Raw genomic sequence first — 21,068 nt, 5'->3', positions numbered from 1 at the left:
CTTTTCCTTTTCCTTTTCCTTTTCCTTTTCCTTTTCCTTTTCCTTTTCCTTTTCCTTTTCCTTTTCCTTTTCCTTTTCCTTTTCCTTTTCCTTTTCCTTTTCCTTTTCCTTTCCCTTTTCCCTTTCCCCTTTCCCTTTCCCTTTCCCTTTCCCTTTCCCTTTCCCTTTCCCTTTCCCTTTCCCTTTCCCTTTCCCTTTCCCTTTCCCTTTCCCTTTCCCTTTCCCTTTCCCTTTTCTTTCTCTATTTCTTTCTCTATTTCTTTTTCTTTCTTTTTCCCTTTTTCTCTTTTTCTCTTTTTCTCTTTTTTTCTCTTTGTCCTGGTTCCAGTTAGGACAGAGTTAAGTAGCTCATAGTAGCTGGTAGGGTGCTATGTTTTGGATTAGGATGAGAAGAGCGCTGATAACATGCTGATGTTTTAATTGTTGCAGAGCAGTGTTTACACCGGGCCAAGGACTTTTCGGCTTCTTGCTCTGTCCTGCCAGCGAGCAGGCTGGGGGTGCAGCAGGAGCTGGGAGGGGACAGACCCAGGACAGCTGACCCAAACTGGCCAAAGGGGTATTCCATACCATCTGACGTCATGCTAAACAATATATAGGGGTGGCTGGCCGGGGTGGGGGGCCGGCTGCTCGGGAATAGGCTGGGCATCGGTCAGCGGGTGGTGAGCAATTGCATTGTGCATCACTTGTTTTCTTACACATTATTATTGTTAATACTATTACCATTATCACTATTATTATTATTATTGTTATTATTATTTTCCTGTCTTAATAAACTGTCTTTATCTCAACTCACAGGCTTCACTTTCCCGTTTCTCTCCCCCATCCCAGAGAGGGAGGGGGGAGGGTGAGCGAACGGCTGTGTGGTGTTTAGCTGCCAGCCGGGTTAAACCACAACAGTCTTTTTCTCTTTTTCTATTTCTATTTTTCTTTTTTTTTTTTCCTCTTCCCCTTCTCTCCTTTTCCTTTTCTCTCTTCCCCTTTATCTTCCTTTTCTAATGTCAAGTGAAATCTAATACCTGTATTTTGGTTTTGAACACATGGGCACTTCTGAGAATCATTTTAGCTGTGTCTCAAAAAGGACATAGAGGTTGGAAAAGGGGGCAATGGGGACAAGGTGGGAAAGAGCAAGATTACAGTGTCACTATTCTGGTCTGTGAAAATCTCATCACTGACTATTTCTTGTCTGCCTCTCTCCTGGTAAATGTCACTGTGCAGACAGTGAGCAGACAGCATGCATAGTAGTTTATTTTGAGTTAATGGGCTGGTGGAACTTGAAACTGTGCACAATGATTAAGAAAGTTTTTTTCATTTTCTTCTCACCATTTTTCTTCACAGAAGCATCAATTATTCATGGCTCAGTCACACCTTGGGAAAAGAAGAAGAGAAATGTACTCAGTTTATGGGAAGCTCCTATATGCAACTGCCAGGAACAAGAAGTGAAATGAAAAAGAATACAATGCCTATTTGCAAAAAATGTGTCTTGGTGTACCTTTTGTATCACAATGACTGTAGCTCCATATAGAATTGATTTACACAATGCATTTGAAAAGGAAACCCGGGAGAGTAGGTAGACGTTTTTTGGGCCAAATGTCACAAAACACTGTTGATAAGAGACTTGGAAAAAAATTCTATAGACATCATGCCATCCTGAAGGCAATAAAATATCAATGAGGATAGTGCAGTAGAAACCATTGCTTGAGAGGAAAAAGAATCTTTCATTCAAAACCCACAAGATCTCTTCACCATTAAAATTCAGCACACTTTCAGAAAACAGACTGAAGGAGGAATCAAATAGAGTTTTATGACTTTATAACTTTTACCTGTCTTTTTAAGCTCTCAATTATTGCTCACTCTTCAAAGACAGTCTATGGCATTACCGAATATCAAAGGAGCAGTCTGAAAAAAGTAAGCTTTGAGAACCAATTATGAGAAAGCACTAGTAACGAAACACAAAAAGCAACAAAATGCGTTTATCAGCTTATCAAGCCTCTAAGAATTGATTCAGAGAGGAGCAGCATACCTTCACAATGTTCCTGATGTTAAATCACCCGTCAGAAGTCCTTGGGGAACACCTGTGTAACTAAAATCAATACATAAGTCCAAGAAAGACATCTGTGGCTCAAGTTGTCAGAAAACAGTGTACCCATATTGCTACGTCTTCATAATAAGTTGGGGTAAGTAATCCCTGGCTGCATACCTTGGAGTTCCAGGTTGCCCCTGACCACTTTGGTCTCTGAATAATATGTAATTTACCCAGCACAAAATGTCTCTGAATGGATGGCATGGTATCGTCCTGTTTTTCCCTTTTTCAGGACCAAAATTCTGCTTGGGAAATTAATGTGGGATATGAGTTTACTGTCAGGTTTTAATCATTTCATTTTTGTGTATGGGCTATACTGTAGACTTCTAAGGAAAATGTATTTCCTTCCCCGCTCACTCCCAGCTTAGTTGCCCCATGCTGTACAAGTGTTTGTGTCTGGGAAGCAGGGAATGGTCAGTGTGAATTGTTCTTGTCATGGGTGGACTTATTTAAAGGTAAGCTTGCCTTGCCGTCTTCTGTAAGGATACCTGGACTCTGAAATTATCTAATCTCCTTCACAGTATTCAAAGCTAGGTCCTTCTGGCTAACACTGTTCTATCCTTAGCTCTTACGTGTGTCACTCTGACCTGTGAATTCAGTGTTGTAAGTCAGCCAAGTGTAATACCTTTAGAAGAAAGTTGTTAATAGTAAGAGGAGCGAGGTCAGAGTACGTTTGCATGTACACGTGTGTGTTGTGGGAGACATGAATCAAAGAAATTAAGTGATACCCAGTCCCCTCTCATGACAAACAAGCTCATCATGACTCAGGAGCTATTTCCAGTCCTTTCCATATTCGTAGATTGGATGGCAGCTGCGTATTATTATTATCTTTTGTAAAAACAAACATTGGCATAAGATTATATATTTATCACTGACACATTAACAACAATTGTAGCAGCATCTTACTCAGGGGTATGTAGCAGCTTCTGTTGGAAAGTCGGTATATGCAGTTTGCTGCAGAGATCTCCTGCAATGTGGCAAGGCAGGGAGGATCAGCTGCTGGAATGGTGTCTAGAAGGAGGAGTCTACACCTCTTACAGACATCTCCCCTTCTCCCCTTGGCTTTTTTTTTTCTTTTTTTTTTTTTCTTTTTTTCTGCTTTGCTCCACTTGTAATTGTTAAGTGCTAGACTGTAGTCGTAATAGGAGGCTGCTACACAAAGACCTGAATTTGAGTGATTCACTGCAGATTTACTAAGAAGTTCTTGTGGAAGCCATGTACATCCTGAAGCTATAGACCGACGTAGATAATAATAGTTGTTGTTAATTAAAAATAAGAATGTAAGGCACAAATAAATATTTCCATTTGGAATCCTGACTGGAAAGCTAAAAATATGAAAAAGAGAAGATATTCTTTGCTTTTCACCTACTAACAGGACAAAATTTATTTTTTATGTTAGACTCTCAACTAATTTAGACAATTGTGTGGGTTTTTTTTTTTGTTTGTTTGTTTACTTTATTAGTATTCTCCAGATATTTCTAAGCCCTTCAACAACGGGTTTAATTGCAGGTAAGTTTCTATAAAAGCTCTGCATGTTATAAACAGCAAGTTCAGGCCCTGGTCAGATGAAAAATACAAAGCCCTCCATCTCTTTTAAATTCGTACAATTTGATGTACATAGTCAGCCCTAATCCTTCACTGTGTGCACGTGTCTGCACAGACACGCTGCGTGTTCACAGATCGCGTGCTGCTATATCTATCACCTTCCATCGCAGCAGGGCTGAACCCACAGGGATAAGCTCTGCTACTTGTAACAACTCTTTTTTAAACGGTATGGTAAAAGATTTGAAAAGTTTGGTCTTTAGACCAATAAAGGAAGAAATTAAAATTCTCTTTTATTTCTTCCTTCTTTCCCCCCCCCTCTTCTGTCTGTCTCTTTCCAATGGTTTATATTCAGATGGGAACCGTAAGTGATCCCTCCCTTCTGCCCTCAGGTTACCCTGAGAGAACAAGTATTCATTTTCTTATGTTTTGACACCACATGTAACCCTTCCTTACAGATTCTTGTTTACCTCTTCCTCTGCTTAATAGATGGCAAGAGTTTTCATTCCACCAAATCACAGTGAAGCTTACTGGCACAATGACAGTGAGCCCTACATTTTCCAAGATCGGTAGCTCTCAGGCAAACTTGCCAGCTAAACTACTTCAGGCTTGGCAACCCTGAGAATCTGAGCAGACAGTTTTTCCAGACATCTCAGGATTTGCATTGGGAAGCTTGAGAGCCCAGTTCTAAGTAGCCAGTTAACACAATGCTACTGGCAGCAGATAGCATATTTCATATCTGAAATGTGTTTTGTATTATTTCTTAAACAAATTTACTGCCAAATATCCATCCTTGAAAACTCTTGATTTTAGTCCCAGTGGACTGCAATTGTGTTTCAGAAAACAAATTCATCCTAAAAGTTTGTGGGTAACAGAACCTTTCTTTTTCAACCTGCTCTGTTTTCTGCTTTGGGAGGAAATACAGCTGCACTGCTTAGGTCTTAAAACTTCCCATTAGTAAATCAGTTGCATCCTCCAAACTAACCATAGATTTCTTTCTGTAGATATTTAATTAAATGCTTATGATTTTTTTTTTCCAGTGCCGTAACATGCTTACCTTTAAACAATCTAATTGATTTAGTTCCAGGGGACCAAATGCTGATCAGTGACCCCATGAAAGTTCTCCCATTATGATCCCTCTGTCTTACAATCTGAAGGTTTCTTCTGTAGACAGTTATGTGCTCCTTCTCTACTCTCCCCTCGACAATGAGCACTGCCTACTCACAGTGGGATTGAAAACTGTCACACTTTTTTTTCCCTAACTCAAGCATCATCGGTGATTCTACTGAAAATATGTAAAGCAAAACAGAATTTAGCTTGCTGTGCTAGCCCTGAAGATCTGATGAATGTTGCTGGCAAAAAGGTAGGACTCTGGTCCTAAAGAGAACTGTTCACAAGCTTCTGTGGAGGGACAGCGCTGAAGAGTGGAATTCTGCTTACCGTACAAGGCTGCATGGGGTGTTGTGACATACAGTTCAAAAGAACAAGTGTTTTAGTCTGCCAGTTTCCCTCAGCTGTCAGTCAGACTTCCTGTACAATCTGTGGTGTGTCCTGACACCAAAACTAAGCCACCAGCCACAGTGCTTAAATTAGGCACTCCAGTCTTATGTCTGATCTCCCTATCTATGTAGTGGAGACAAATATACTTCCTGTAAATTCTATTTGTATTTTGGAGACTGTATCTCTTAATGCCTATGAATTGCAAAGGCACAACCTGCTGAACTCAGTTAAAAGGTTTGCAATTCAGATTGTTTGTGAAGTCTTCTAAAATGTATTTTTTAAACATTTTTTGCATATATAATAGGAACTAAGAAACACTTTGTGAGTTGTCACATTTTTTTCAAGTGCTGGGATCAGTTCTGAGGCCCTTACACAGGCAGACTTCTCACAGTTTCTGTTCATATGTTGGAATTCAATTTCCCTGAAGGTAAAATGCTCCTCCAGTACAAATCTAATTCATTTTTTGAGAGACATAATGCCACCTTTCCCACTGTTCTGCTTGATACCGCCACTGCAAGCTCATGTGATTTTTAATGGTATTTTTAAATGAGTTAGGAAAGAGCAGGGGAAAATGATATTAAGATGTACATTAAAAATTAAAATTGCATAAAAGTGCATAAAGTTCAAGTCATTACAAGTTACATTTGAATTTATATAGAGAAGAGGATCATAGAAATAAATAAACTGGGTTTCATAACATCATGAGACTTGTCAAAAATACAGTTATAGAGCAGGAATCACAAAGTCTTTCATTCATTACAACTGCTATGAATGAGCAGCTAGATCAAAATTAACTAGTCAAAAATAGGTGTTTTTATCTATTTATTTATTTATTTTTATAGTGATATAGACAGCTAGATCCACAAAAGGAATCCCCAGCTCCTCTCTTCTCCATTGATATAAGTCTGGAAGAAACCCTAGTCTTCTTGAGCCCAGTGGGAATTTCACAGTCAGGCTGCAGGTTTACCCCCAGGTCTTGCTGCTGCGAAAGGAGCATCAGCCTCAGTGTATCCAGGTGTTGGACTCGTGCCGACAGCGGTGAGTGGAGTATTTCTGGGAACTTCAGCAGCTGGATGAGAGCACTCAACAAGGAGGAAAGACTGGCAGAGAAACTAGCAGCTGTTACATTTAGTGGATGGCATGCGTGAGATGGGAGGGAGAATTAGATGGATTTTCATAAGGACCGAGCCTCTGCCTCTGTAGGTGGGAGCAGAGGAAGAACAGGTTTGTGAGGAAGAACAAGCAGTAATTCATGGCCTCTACAGAAAGGGGAGTGAGGTACAGGAAGGCATTGTATGTTATAAATTCATTAGAAGCAAAAAAAGACAAATAAGTGGCTCTGGTGTTACACAGACAGTGGTTAAATGCTCTGTGGGGGATAGAGCCATGGAGGACTGAATTTCTGTCTGGTATGCATTTACACCAGCAAGCCATCAATGACTATTTCATATAAAGTAAGGGAGCCGAAGTCTGATCATTTTTTCTTTTTATCAGAAAAAAAAAATCAACAAAAAATAAAAACACAAGCTTCCTTTTAGCTCTCTTAGAGTGAAAACAAAGAGCAACAACAACAAAAGACCAAACCACAACAAATTATTGCCCTCTCCCACTGGATCAGTTCCACACACACACACACACACACAAAAATTGAAAAGAGAATAGCATGGGAGTCACATTCAGAATCAAGATAGAAATCAAACTTTCTGTCTCGTAATGTAGAGTAAAAGCAGCAGATAGAGCTGTAAACATGGTAGCAATAACATTTTGCTTTTTTTGCACAACGGGTTATCCAGCATGCTGTCAGGGAGCAAGAAAGTTGAATTGCTGTACGTCCCCTGAGGGCCACATGGCACAGATGGCTGCCTTGTACCAGCTACCGAGTGTCCGTGATGGGGCACCGACTTGGTGTTTTAAACCATCCAGTACCAACAGTGGCTTTTTTGTGCTTAAAAGGAGATGGCCTTGGCAAAAAGGCCGAGAAGGGAATGCTGTAAGTGTAGAGTGAAAAGGAACAGTTAGTACAGCCTGTATAAACTCCAGCATTTCATACAACGCTCACAAACCACCTTGGCCAGGCCGCTTTGGGTCCCACTGGCCCTATCGCGGGCGCTGAACTTCTGCCAAGCCCGAGATCTGCATCAGCACCCGTGGAGCTCAGCACTGAAACTTGTCAGTGATGCTCGGACACGCGAACTGATTCTCCCTTCTGGCCAAGGTTTCGGGGTGGCCTGCTGCTCGGCACGGAGGGCGCACGGTCATACTTGGGAGCTGGCAAATGGTGTTGGCCATGCTTACAGACAGGTATTTTTCCCTCTCTGCCTTTTGAGACATTTTTCAGCGACATCTAGTGACTAGTTAGTTAAATGCAGGTGTGCCTTTCTGGCCTCATTTCGGGCCTCCAGCCAGCTGCACTTCGTGCCACTGTGGCAAGAGGTCCATGACCTGGAGCCAAGGACGTGGCCCGGGCACTGCTGCTCCCCATTTCTGGACTCTCGATGCCTCCTTCTCCTGCTGTCCCTGGCTGGATGCCCGGCGGGGTGGATGCAGCAGGCTGGGGAATTGCAGTGTTGAATTTCTGCCCATCTCAGACTCATGAGGCTGTGCAATTCTTTCGGCATGCATGAAGACGCATCCTGAGTAATTAGCACTGCCTTCCTGTTCTGTGTTACCTGCAGCTTTAGGACCACACACCTTTTTGGATCACCTTTTTCTTGGACCAAGATTTTTATTAAAACATGAGCAGGGCTGAGCACAGCACTGATACCAGGAGGATGCTCCTTTTTCTCCCAGTGGTGTAAACAATTACAATCTCCACTTCTTACCTACTTAATAGTTATTCTCTTAATCTCCATTTTTTCCACTTTAATAATCTGCCTAGAGGCACTGAAGGAAATGCCTGGTTTAAGTCTATAGAGATTAGTTCCAATCGTTGAACTTGTATAAGGAAACAATTCTCTTATTGAACAGAGATGCTACAGGCTGCCACCATCTAGCTTGATAAAACCATGTGGCATTTCATCACAGTTTTAATTTACCTCCCGCTCCTAGGTTTGCTTATTTCTCCACTAATGGTACTAAAGCCTTGCAAAATGTTATTTCTCTTTTACCACTCCCTACTTTTAAAAATACACACAGTGTTTTTTGCTCTGGATCATAGCATATCACCATCAAATTAAAAGACAGATACATTATCTGACAGACTGGTGATCTTTGTTCCTCTTTGGATGGAGACTATTTACCCTTTATTTTCAGTTTTGTTGTGATTTTCTAAAATTTGGTAGCTCCTAGGATGTGGTTAATGCTTCACTGCTATGAGGTGCCCTACTATTATCCCCACGAATGTAATCATCTCTGTTAAAAACAGAAGAAAAGCTGTATTTAACTGCTAGGCCAGACCTAAATTATCTTTTGACTCCACAACATTTTGAGTGGCTAAAGGCCTCACTTCTTGCCTCTTTAGCCTTTCTCTACTTAGGAACTAAAGAGTCGGCTCAATTTTCGTTGTAAGGTTCAGCTAAACCCTTCTGGGTACATTTCTGTACCTTTCACCTATGAAGGTGAAATGAATTTGCTATGAATTTGCTCTTTGCAAATGAATGCCCTTCCCATCCCTTTACAAACTCTCTACTTAGACACATTTTACATTGGGATGTCTATTTAGCCAAGTTTTCCTTTCTCTTGAGACTCTTTTTTTTTTTTTTTGGTCATTTACATACTTGAGTTACTCCGTCTGGACAACCTTGCTAGCTAGTTTCCTTGGTTTCTCAACGTTTCTATTTCAGGGACAAAAGACGGATTAAAATGGATTGAAGCAGCTTGTGATTGCTCCATTTTAAGAGAATACAGATGCACCTGAAAACAGAACCATTGTCCTGAGAGTGCTTTTCAGTTGTGCTTTGTCAGTTCATTCTTTATTGGAAGTAGGTTGTATAATTTGGATTTTCAGGTCAGGGGAAACATACAGATCTGTGCAGGCCTCTTCCCCTTTGGATCTCATGCCCTGTGGATGTCACAGCTCCTGAGGACTGGCTTACAGCCTTTCAAAGCTATGGAAACAGCATAATGATCTGGAGACATACTGCATGTTTGGGAATGAGAAGTGTTATGAAAAACAAGGGAGATGGGGATGGCTGCCAAAACAAAGGTGTAATTCAGTGTGGTATCTCAGATGTGTGCTGAATGAATTAGTTCAAGGGAAATGCTAAGTGCTATCTATATCTCAGATATTTCCCCTTGCTTAGGGAGATTATGGCGTCTGAGGCAGACACTTTGAGAGCTGATGCTCCAAAGTACACAGCCTGCTCCTGAGTGTAGCTGCCGGTGACCCGAATGGCTGCGAATTCCCTTTTCTTTTTCACCAAAGAGCCTCCCAGCATGAGGATGTAAACGGAGGGAGAAATCTCTTGTGCCCAGTCTAAAAGTGGGTCATTGTGCAGCATTCCTGGGGCCAAGAGGAGATCAAACAGAGATGAAAATAATTGTGGTGCCTGGTGTTCAAGGTGCTTGGCTGGAATGGGAAGCTCCTGTGCCTGGTTTCTGCTCTGAGGCTTATTTATTTTTTATCTAATACTTGTTTAATGTAAATTGTGTGTGCAGAATTGAGAGCTGGGACTAGCATCAAATGAAAGTCATGTTCTGTCTACCTTGTACTTAGCCCTCTTGCACAAGCTCAGGGCTGAGCTGCGTAGGGCAGGGGAGCCCTGAGTGTTTGCTTTGCACAGAGCCCTAGACATTTAATGAATTAGTGCTTGAAAAAACGGTTGTGCTCCTCATTCTTGAGAAAGCTTTTCTGTACTTCAGCAAGTAAAATCCCTCTTTAGTAAACTAAAATCTTGCCTTATTTAAGGTATATAAAAGGTATATATAGATTCTGTCCAATTACATTTCCAACCACGTAGGGTTATCCACACAAGTTCAATCCATAGGCACGATGCCAAATCCATGTTTCTTTAGACAGGTATGTTTGTGAAACACAAGAGAACAAAGCAAGCGAAAGAGAAAGATGTATTCACAACAATTTCTCAGGCTCCATCAAAACTTCATTTACTTTCTCTGGGCTCTTACTTCACTGAAACCTCCAGGCATAATACAAATTAGGATAATGCACTGTGGGTTTTGACAAACACAGAAGTTTCAAAATAATTAAGAATGCAGACTACTGATGAAAGAGTTTTTGAAATGCTGTATCAGTTCATGAATCATCTGCCCATTGGTTATATTATACAGGCAAATTAAAAATTAGCTGACAGATATTAATTAAAGAAGATTAAAAGAAAGATGCTACTTATCATGCAAGAGAATGCAGCGTGCTCTTTGTTGAAGCGAACCTCTTACACTTTAGTAAGGATAGAAGCTTGCGACGTGTCTTCAGCTTGTTAGTGCAGTATGTGAAATATCAAACAAGTCGGATGTGCTCCAGCGTTGGGGATTTCTTACAGTAATGAGATTCTTTCAGTCACCTCTTTTTGAAATGGCCAGCCAAACTCAGAGCCAAAGGAAAGCTGGACTTTCCAGATGGATTCGTTAGCTGAAGATTTTGAAAAGGAATTCTGTCTTTGTATGTAGCCTTTGGAGAGGTCTGGCCGTACTGATGGAGTTGCATTGTTTTTAAATGAGTTCTTAAATATTGTTGTATTTGGAAGCTTTCTGTTTTGTAACAGCAAAAACTAACAGTTGTTTAGTTGCTAGGAGTTCAAAATCCTAGACGTTGTGGGCAACAGCCCTTCGGTTTTGGGTGACTGAACAGCCTACTCTTTGATCTGTCTGTGTTTTGCTGTTTCTGAAGTGGCATGCTAATATTTGAGGCACGGAGCAAAGGTGTCCTGGGTTTACAATCTCGCAGTAATGCATGAATGAAAGCGTTACCTTCTGTTAAAGTATCTTCCATTAAACCTCCAGATTGCTTATAGGAAGGAAAATCTATTTTAGGAACCACTTATGAAGAGTGCGAGGAAGGAGGAAATGAACTCTCTTGGGTACTCTTCCTTCTAACAGTGTTGCAGTAAACTTTTCTTTCTGAGTAGAAAAAGATGCCCGTTTGCTTTCCATTTGCTTTCTATTTGTATACTTTAAAATATTTTGAAGGGTATCACCCCCACTAAAAAATCTGATGCCTATTATATCTATATTTCAGTGCACCAGAATCAAACTCAAATCATGGGTGCATTAGATAACAAGAGAAGCAGCTGTGATGTATCCCCCAATCTCATTTTCTATGCAGTAGCTGGCACTTTTTGACATCTTGTTCATTTAAAATGTGGAAACCAGTATATGCAGACAAGAGGTGGCTTTGTATAATGACTGTAGCATTAGACCAATGGAAAACCCAGTCTTGGTTTTAGTTGGTTTTTAAGTCTTGGTCTTAGCTTGACTGAGGCTACTGGTGACACACTGCAGCAGACATGGCTGGCTTAAAAATGGCCAGGCTTGTCTGTTGTTTTCCCAATTCAGTGATGCTAGTATGTGGCCAAAACAGTGCATGGGGTTGAAAGCTACTGGACGGGAACCATTTCTTTGCTAATCCTTATCACCCTGCAGTTGTTCATTGGGAAAATACATTTGCAGATGGGGCTGGATGCCTCTGCAGAGTGTTTGAAGGATGGGCTGCCTCGCAAGGGGTGCTTATTTCACATGACCTGCTTCATATACAGTGAAGAGCTCGATGTCATAAAAGGCTTTAGTGCTGGTAAAATCTGAGAGGAAAAAACCCAACAGCCTGTACTCTGCAGAAATGCATGTCGGAGGAATATCACTCCTCATCCTGGCTGCCTGTGTCATCCATCTCATTCCACCACACCTGTGTTCTGCATACCCGAACACCTCTTCTGCCACAGGACATTGCCTGGTAGCAGAACCAAGGCGCTGAGGAACTAAATGGATTTTACAAGGTCATTCAGGAACCTGTGATTAAACAGGTATTTGAGCCTAGATTTCCTGTGTTCCAGAATAAGGGTCTAACTGGTGCTGCCACCTCTCTGGAAGGTAAACAACCCACAGATACCTCCCTCAGTAGCTTCTGGGGTCGGCAGATGCTGAAGAGGATCACATCTCTAACTGGTGCTGGTTCAAACCAGATAACTCATTTCCTCAAATTGAGGTTCCAGTGCAGAGCGCGAGTTGCCAGCAATACTGATCTTATCACAGTTTGGTATCAGCGTTAATGCAGTGACTTCGAGCTGGTTGGACATTCCTTACATTGTAATCTTCTGCCACCGAAAAACGCTGATCTCAGCAGCCGAGGTATCGCTCTGCCTGCAAACTTGTCTGCGAAATTTCTTTGGGGTTATTCATTTTGATAAGATTGGAAACAGGCAATAAATCCCTGCAAATCTAGATGACATCACTTGCCAGCTCTCTAATAAGAAGATGAGAACAGAGAATATCAGGCTCTTCCATCCTAGTCCAGGCATGGCCAGGGCCTCTGTGGGCCTCAGTTGTCTGTAATGCTGCCGTGTTGGCGTGCTTCTCGGAGCTCTGTGAAACACTAATTTGAATGCTCTGGGATGTTGGGTTTGTTTTGGAGCAAGATACTCCGGAAGGACTTACTATTGTCCATCTAGGCTTGGAGCAGGAGGATGTACAGGACTAAAAACTGTGCACTGTTCAGGCCATCCTGACATTTCCTCCCTCCAGTCATGAAAAGATTGCAGCTTTGACACCCGTCTTTGATCTAGCCTCTTTTATGCCAAACATATATCATTAGACTGTGTTACCTCCATTGAAAATTTATCTGTGGAATAGCACTGGGGTATGCTTGCATGATTACACAAAAGATGTAGTGATTGCAAGCTCAGTCACACATACTTATCAGCATACCTATGTGTTTGATGATAATGTGTATTAGTCTGTCTGCGGTATTAGTCAGGAAGTGCTCTCAGATCAAAGTCTGTCATTTCTTTAAATACCCCTCTGTTGCTGCTGAATCTATGAACCGCTCTGTTCTCTTCCAGTTCAAAGAAAAGCTGGTTCCTTTTAACCATTTGTAGTCTGTACTAAAACAGAGAAGAGGAAGAGACCACAAGTCATGCAGGGGTTTCTTGCCAGAAGCAGCAATCGCTTGCTCCTGTGATAGGACAAATGTGATGCCCCAGGACCTCAGATTCTTCTATTATGTGACTATTAGATGTGACTATTAGAAATGGTCAATTTTTCGATGGAGACAGGTATTGTAGAGGCATGTTATCAGTACATGCGTTCTTATTCCAGTGCTCAGTACCTCTGTGCTTTCTAAAGAGTTTTTTCACAATATTATCTGGAAATCTGTAGTCTTTCTGAGTGCTGGGGCTGCTGTAACTGTCTGTCACATTAGTCATAATCTTGCTGTCACCTTGTGCCCCTTGCCAGTTAATTGTCTTTCCCTGTTTAGTTCAGCTGTGAGAGCAATCACTGGGGAGTTTATGGGTGCCTTTCCCAACAAGGTGCCAATTTAACTCTTCCTCTTCTCTCTCATCACAGTATTTCAATGTAAATGTTATGAAGTCACATCAGTGCCTAAAGAGATTCCCCTCCCAGGAATGCTTTGCTGGTTCTGAAATCAGTTCCTCACTCTGGAGACTCCATCCAACGTTAGAGAGCTGTAGGAGAAGCCTGGAGCCAGTTGCCACCTAGCTTGAAGGAAGCACAGATTAGAGCAGTGGCTCCTGTTCACTCGTGTACTGGGCTAGGCTTAACTAAAATTATACTTAGATCTGAATGTTTAGTTTTTAGCAGGATCAACCCCAGTCAGTCCTGATTTAAAATAACATGAGACACCACACAGCCACTGAATGATAATTTTAGGCTTTCTTCAGTTATTCTAAAACTTTTTTTTTCATTGTATCTAGTTTTCTTCTAGCTAAATGAAATGCGAGGAGAGCCAGTATTCCAGAGAGCAGTTAGCTGGTCCAGGTTTCCTACCTAATGGACAGGCTCTAAGATGGATCTGTTAAATCACTCTGCGGCAGAAAAACCTTGTGTGGACATGCTAAGTGACACCACACCGGTGGTTTTGGATTAAAGACAAATGCATCCTGTTCCAAATCAGGCTGAAGTTCCCAGCCGTAACCCCTTTATTGAATGCAGCTGCTAGGTTCCCTCCTTACTGAGGTTCTACAGCCAGTTCGCTCCCAAGTGAGGCTGTTCACCCAGCAGAAGGGACGAGTCTCAGTCTAGAAGTGTTGCAAAAAAAAAAAAAGGGAGCTTTTTGCCCTCGGAACATCCCTGGCAAAACTTGAAGGCAACTTTGGTGGACTGAGGCTTTTGTGAAGAAGCTGTAATGCAAGAGCAGACAATAGCTAGCCCCTGGGGCATGTTGTAGAACCAGGAGCCTCTTTTACAAGCCTGACCAAAGAGCTGTGAAGCTGTCCAAGGCCTACGACAAAGCTTGTTTCTCCGTGTTCAGGCATAGGTGCGTGCACCTCTTAAAAGCTGCAGGTGAGGTGCTGCATTATGGTGGGTAGCCCAGCTTTGGTATTGCCTTGGTCCTCTGCCTCTGAGAGCGTGCTGGCTTCTGGAGAAGGTGTTGTTCTGCTCCGCACTGGGCCGTGGGGACACACTGTACTCTTCAGGTAGGCAGAGGGCAGAGATGCAACAGAGAACACTGTGGGTAAAATAAGTAAAAAGATCCATTACGTACAGAGGTCTTTTGATTTAATTTTCTGCTAGCATGTGGATTTGCAGGAAATAAAACGATTGTGATGCGTGCTGTTCCTTATGGCAAAATACTGGGATCCTCTGGGCATGACCTGGCTCAGCTCGAGTTATTCCCTTCAGATGAGGCTTCAGAAGTCACCTATTATTTGAAAAATTGTGCTTCTTTTTTTTGGTAATGCATTCACAGTGAATTCCACCTCTTCTGGCAGGGAAATCATCGTGAAACTGTTTCAGACTTTGCATTTGGCTTCTCTGAGTATCTCAAACAAAACTGACAGAATGCTAACCTATGGCAGCTCGTGTACTCTTATACACGTCTCTTTGCTCTTCTCAGCTATCTAGTACTTGTGTTCCAGCACTTCCATTCCTAAGAGGGGGGCGCAAAACTTGTGTGGCAGCTCAGGAACTAGAGCCCTAAAAAGAGCAATGCACTTCGTAGTGAGCATGACCAGCTGGCCTAGCCACAGGAGTCTGGTGATTCTCTGTGAGCTTGTTTGGACTAATTTTGAAGGTGTCTCTGATGAAGTGCCAAAAATTAACACAGACCTTGCTACGAGAGGCCTACTATCACCTTTTTGTTTCTTGGGTACAAAGCCACCTGAACTCACACCAAGGTGGCAGGTCCCACGGCTAATTGGAAACCTAATTCCAGCTGAGTCACCTAATTGAGGTCAGTCCTGGTGCCTTGTGTAAGGAGATGATGCCACCTTCCAGGCTGGTTGGCCAGTCATGCCCCAGCACAGCACCAGGAAGCCATAGAGACTTTTCTAACAGTGCAGGTGGTGTTTGTTTTTCTTTACAGAGAGCCCTTCCTTTGTTCCAGCATTGCAGTTCTGACACAATTTTATCCAAGCCTTTCCTTTATGTGTGCCCTAACAGCAAAAGATGGAACGCATCAAACATTTCTTTTGACAGAAAATGCCTTTTAAAATCTTTCTAGAGAGCATTCACTTAGTTCTGAATCCCTCTTTCACCAATGAGATGCACAGGAGAGAACCTCTCATTTTAACCCTTTCTGCTCTTCTATAAATTGAATTTAAAAAGTTGGAACTCCTCCTTTGTCTCTTCTTTTTTTTTTTTTCCTTGTTGTTGTTCTGAATATTGCAAAATGCTTCATTTCAGCCCTGATTTATGCCTTACCCTAGCAAAATTGCCATTAGGAGCCCAGTCGGCCTACAAAAAAGGAGGCAGCAAGGCTCTGTGACATCAAAGATGCGTGAGGTGAGGGTGTTGGCCATGGCTGCAGTCAGAGGGCATCAGACAAGCGGTGAGAGTGCAGGGAGAGACTGACCAGGACTGTGGTCTGTCGTCAGCCTCTGCACATCCACCTCATCTGTTCCTAGAAGCAGATGGCAGATCTCTCTTCCCACCACGTTCACGGCCGCCGTATCCATGAGATTTTTCTCAGGCAAGCTGTGGGAGCTGCAGTTTCGCAGGAATCTCGCCCAGAGAGGAGGGTGGATGCTGAAAGTACTGATCGCTCGAAGTGCCGTCAGGGGGGTGCTGCAGCTCTGGTCTGATCTGAAATATATAAGGATAGTCTGAAAAAAAAAAAAAGCTGTTTAGAGCAATTTTCTTTTAATGAAATAAAAATTTACTGTTAGAAACTTGAAAATCAGTCGAATAGAAACTTCTCAGTGTTTTGCTGCTCTTTGTAATAAACTTGCATTCTTTTATTTTAGCTCTCTCAATCCCAAACTCTTTCAATCCCCCAAATCCCAGATTTTTATATTTCTATTCTTTTGGTGTCTAGGAAAATCCTTTGCTTCTTTGGTTTAGTATACACCTAAAGATAATGGAAACTGAAGACAAGTCTCCTTTCCCTTACCCTGAAACTGTCAGAGCTCCTGTTTGCTTACATGGGGTTAACGCAGAGGTGCAGGGTGCCAGGGCTGCAAGCCAGTCAGAGGGCGCCTAAGGACATTATTCCCCCGAGTTGCTTGTGAGCCTCTTAGAAAACTGCTGTCATTCCTCATGCAATAGCAGAAGACACTGGAGTGGCAAGATGGAAAAGCAAAGTGTGATTAGTTTTAAAGGATAGCACAAACAATAAATGAAAGTTATGACCGGCTGTGAACAGGGGAAGCGTGAAGGACTGAGATGAATTTATACTCTTCTAGCTCCCTTCTAAGTGAAAAATGGGCACAAAATCTCCTGTGTGCTGATTTGCATGCATGAGAAAAAGCGTTGGCTGGGTGAAAAATAGCCTGTAGTGCCCATTCTTCACTTGTTAAATAATCCAGACGAAGGATAAGAGAGCGATTCATTGTCAGTGCATTTCTACCTGAGGGATTTTGGCGCCGCTCTCCCAGCTGGATTAGGCCCCATGTTTTCCCGCACCTAAACTGTTCCAGTTTCATTTATGGCAGCGGGCAGCCCTGGGACATCCGAACGTGAGGATCTCTGCTCCTGGCAGGCGGCTGGGTCGTGTTCCCAGCACAGGTACGCAGACCTGCTTGGGAGCATGCATACCTCGGGCTCTACTTAGAGCAAGACTGGGGCGTCTGGAAGTACAAGGTAGGCCTGTACCACGAAGCCTGGCTTCGTGCTGCTGTCTCAGCTGTTACAGGACAGCTCCTCCGCAAACACGCGCTCTCTGCGAGTAAAACTAGAAGATAAATGATGTCACAACAGGCTTTACGCTCCCTAGCGAGCCCTGCCGCGTGGGAGTGATATTTATACTTCCTACTGCAATATAATATGATCTGTAGCATGCAGTACGTACCCCAGGATTTGCACAATCGCATGAAGTTATCAAAAAGCTCAGCCTGCTGAGCACAGCCGGACCCCGGGGCTGTGCGGGACCCCGCCGCGGACGAGCAGCAGTCCGGGAGGTGGCAGCAAAAGGCCGGGGAGTTAAGAGGGAAGACAGCATCAGCGCAAAACTGCGGCGTAAAGAATTGTATTTATTTGTTTATTAATTCTTCACATACATTTTAATATTCTACAGATCACGTGCTAATAAGCTGCATCTCCATAGTGACTGCACCCTTACTTCGGAGCTCGTTTGTACCTGTGTCCTGGTGCTCTTCCTCGCAGCGTAAGCAACACTGCAAGGTCTTAAAAGTGGCTGTTCAGTGTTTGCCTGCCTCGTTATTCCTAATGAGGTGCATGATTTTGTAACGCATATTGAGATAACGTTAAGATTTGTAACCTAAAGGGGGAAAAAAAAAAAGTAGAATGGCAAGTACTTGGCCTCTGCTCATAACCTGTTTGGTTGTAAAGGGAAGGTCAAAATTCATACGCTCTGCAATGAATTTCTAGCAATTGTCAGCTGCTTCCCCAGACCTTGTGTCACTCTGCTTACACGTGATTTTCATATTTAACTTCTGCATTAAAGAATTTACGAGAGCTCCAAGTCTCTCTCTGTTAGCCGTGGGGGAAGATGTGCTGTCTCACAGCCCTCTCATCCTTATATATCAGCCCATGGTTTTTTCAAGTTGCATGCAAAGTTATGCATTAGCCTAAACGTGCCCACCCACTTTATCTGATCTGATGAGAGCTTTTGTTTTGGAGGCTGGATTGAAACTAAGAAATGCCTTGTTTTAAGGACTGTTCTAGTACAGCTCAATCACAAATGGTTTTAAAATGTATTTTTTTCTTTTTAGCAAGGGAAGCAATAATGCCACCCAATAGGTATTAATCAAAATTGTTGAAACTGTTTTCAGAAATTGCCTAGGTGTCTAGGAAGCTGTCTTATTAGCAGGCAGGAATGATGAATAACTCTGTCCTGCATATCTACTTCTGTGCCAAAGCACTTATCATTTGCAGATCTGAAAATGCTTTGTTTTCAGTGACTCAGGCACTTCCACGATCCTTCTCTTTTATAGACAGGTGTGTCAGATGAGTTACTTCTTGTTAATGACCAACAGAGCTAGTAAGAAATCTCTCTCATGATACTCTAGAGTTTAGGAAGCCAAATTTGCCTCCTTTGAAATGCAAATGCTTCTTACCATTGCCCTTAATGGGGCATTTCTTCTTCGAATGGGTTCCCATGCAGGAAAATTCCTTTCTTTTCAACGAGCAGCAGGAGGAGTTAGCTGCTTGCTAACTGGCATAATTAGAAACCTTTACTGGAGATGATTGGGTCGGGTTGTTCCCATGTACATGAGGTTGTTAATCAGCCCCAAGTGGTGTATGGCAAGCTGTGGGCCAGAGAAATGGCTGTGGGATGCACGTGAACCAGGTGAGTCAGCCTTTACTGTGGCATTTATTTGTTTTTAGGAGAGCATTTCCCAGCCACGAATGTCTAAAGCAGAGCTCTTTGGTACTGTGTTGTACCGCAACGTGTTTCTGAATGTTTTTTGGTAGCGATATATGGCAAGACCTTCTTGGTGTGCCAACCCATTCCAACTCACATCTGTCTTGTAGGCATATCTACGCAGCCCAGCTGGTTTCTGCACAGAGTTGGTGGGCAGGGATCAGGAGGCTCATCAGCCTGAGCACAAGCTGGCTGCAGCTGCGGCTCTTCAGGTCCCAGCACTAGCTCGTTTAGGGTTAGCTCAGAGCTGCCTTGGGAGAGGTAGGTATTGCTCCTTCCCCTTACTGGAGTGGTGTGGGAGAACCTAGTGTGGCTTTTGGGCCTTACAAGGTGTTGCTGTTTTCCTCCTGGCTCCTCAGTTGTTATATGTGGGTGGTAGAGAGCTGTGCCTCTCCAAGCAGAAGGTGACTTGAGGCAGCAAGAGCAGTTGCGCGGGATACGCAGCAGGTATGTGCCTTGTCCAGGGGCTGCCGCCCTCCCCACAGGCCCTGCTTACTGTGGGAAATGCAGCAGAGTTTGCTGTGGTACTGAGATCTGTGTGTGTTAATCTTATGTTAGGGCAAAAAATGAATATGATCACCTTTAGGGTGCAGGAAAAAGGCTGCAGTCTTCCATTCCCTGTCTGTTTTCTGCATCTCTTTCACTTCAGTAGCCCGGTCAAGGAAAATCTCATTTACCTTTTCTACATGTTTTTCAATATTTTTTGCTTAAGAACTCTGCTTGTCAATACTTGCATTCAAACAGGGAGCTACTACTTTGGCTGATCATTTGATTGATCTTCTCCAAAAGTTATTTTACCAAGTTGATTGAATTTAACTGATTGAAGTGGCAGAAAATCTGGAAGCAAGGTGTAAGGGGTCTCAGCCTTTTGTCTCTCCCTCAAGTTTTATTTGCTAGCATCCTAATAGCTTGAGTGTACATGAGAGAAAGCAGGATGGATAGGAAGAGGCAACATAACATACAATTAGTTTGACTTCCCCTTGTAGAATGTACACAGGTTGTCTTGGCATCCCTCTGTGTACATTAGAGGATGGAGTACTCAAACAAGTTTGCCTTTTTCCCCTCTGCATTGATCCAGAAGGGTTCAGCACACCTGGCCAAAAGCTCATTGTTGTTCTGTGAGTCAGCAGATGGAAGCAGCTCTCCTGCTAAATGTGCTGATCCCGTGAAGCTGTAAGTGATTTTAAATCTTCTTTTCTTTCAGCTGGAGAAATAAGGAAGCGTGTATCACCTCTGTGGGATCACGTATTTCTTGGGCTTTACACAAATCTGTTTATGCAAATGGAAGCATAAAAACAAGTACTTTGCTTCCTTGCTGAATCAGTTACAGTACCTGTTTGTGTCGGGGGAAGAGGGACAGCATCAGATGTTATTCCGAGAGCACAGAGGAAAGGGGGAATCTTAGCGGTGCTGTGAGCTGTGAATGCAGAGTTAAGCTGGAACAAGGAGCAGACGAGCCATCTGTCCCCAAACCAGACCTGGCCCAGCTCTGGCCACATCTGGCATTTTTGGGGTCTAGTGTCGGGGCAGCCCTCTGGAGGCGGGTGGTTAGAGCACGTTGGGACCTGTGTGCCCGGGCACATCTGGTGTTTGAGCTGGCAGCTGGTGCATGCAGCTGGGCTCCTGCATGGTCGGGCTTGTCTGGCAGCTCCATGCAGAGTCCTGGTCGGTGCCTGCTGCACTTCCAGAGCTACGTGCGGCCGTCCTGGGGGTCTGCTTGTAAGGGGGTAACGTGAAAGAAGGGGGAGTCAGCACTTTGTCTAAGCATAAAAGGTCCTCTGATCAGCTTTTTTAAAGGGCTTCCTGGCGTGTCTTGTTAGAACCAAAAAACATCAGATGACGCATCAGTTTTCGCAGGGTTTTGAGGTACATCTTGTAGTGCTCAGAGACAGGCTGTTCTGGTTACTTCTGTAGGGAATAACGTACGTTTTAGCTACCTTTCCACCAAGAAGTTTTGGTGGGAAACTGCAGATATGACTGACCAGTTTTGCCACTGGAAATCTGTGAGCACTTGCCAGGTATGCTGTTTAGGGTAAGTGACACTGTTTGGTTGTG

The 21,068-nt window shown here is 43.1% G+C and overlaps 1 protein-coding gene and 1 long non-coding RNA gene across 3 annotated transcripts in view; one reads left to right on the top strand and one right to left on the bottom strand.

Moving 5' to 3' along the window:
* Nucleotides 1-16,164: 16,164 nt before the first annotated feature.
* Nucleotides 16,165-18,030, bottom strand: LOC106039345 (uncharacterized). The gene is made up of 3 exons (XR_007169255.2): nucleotides 17,225-18,030; nucleotides 16,612-16,744; nucleotides 16,165-16,273 (listed from the first exon to the last, which is right to left on the bottom strand). It is a non-coding gene; the product is annotated as an uncharacterized lncRNA (long non-coding RNA).
* Nucleotides 18,031-19,173: 1,143 nt separating this feature from the next.
* Nucleotides 19,174-21,068, top strand: part of NCKAP5 (NCK associated protein 5) — a 438,779-nt gene continuing 436,884 nt past the window's right edge. The window contains exons 1-3 of one of the 2 annotated variants that reach the window (XM_066999996.1): nucleotides 19,174-19,274; nucleotides 19,373-19,460; nucleotides 20,092-20,186. The gene's annotated coding sequence lies outside the window, so the exon portion shown is untranslated. The remainder of the gene's footprint in view (nucleotides 19,275-19,372; nucleotides 19,461-20,091; nucleotides 20,187-21,068) is intronic. The other variant, XM_013186421.3, reaches the window with a different exon arrangement.

This window comes from Anser cygnoides, chromosome 6 (genome assembly GCF_040182565.1).
Source record: "Anser cygnoides isolate HZ-2024a breed goose chromosome 6, Taihu_goose_T2T_genome, whole genome shotgun sequence".
NCBI classification, from domain to species: Eukaryota; Metazoa; Chordata; class Aves; order Anseriformes; family Anatidae; genus Anser; species Anser cygnoides.
The sequence above is the reverse complement of the archived record's forward strand: the minus strand, read 5'-3'. Positions and strand labels throughout refer to the sequence as shown.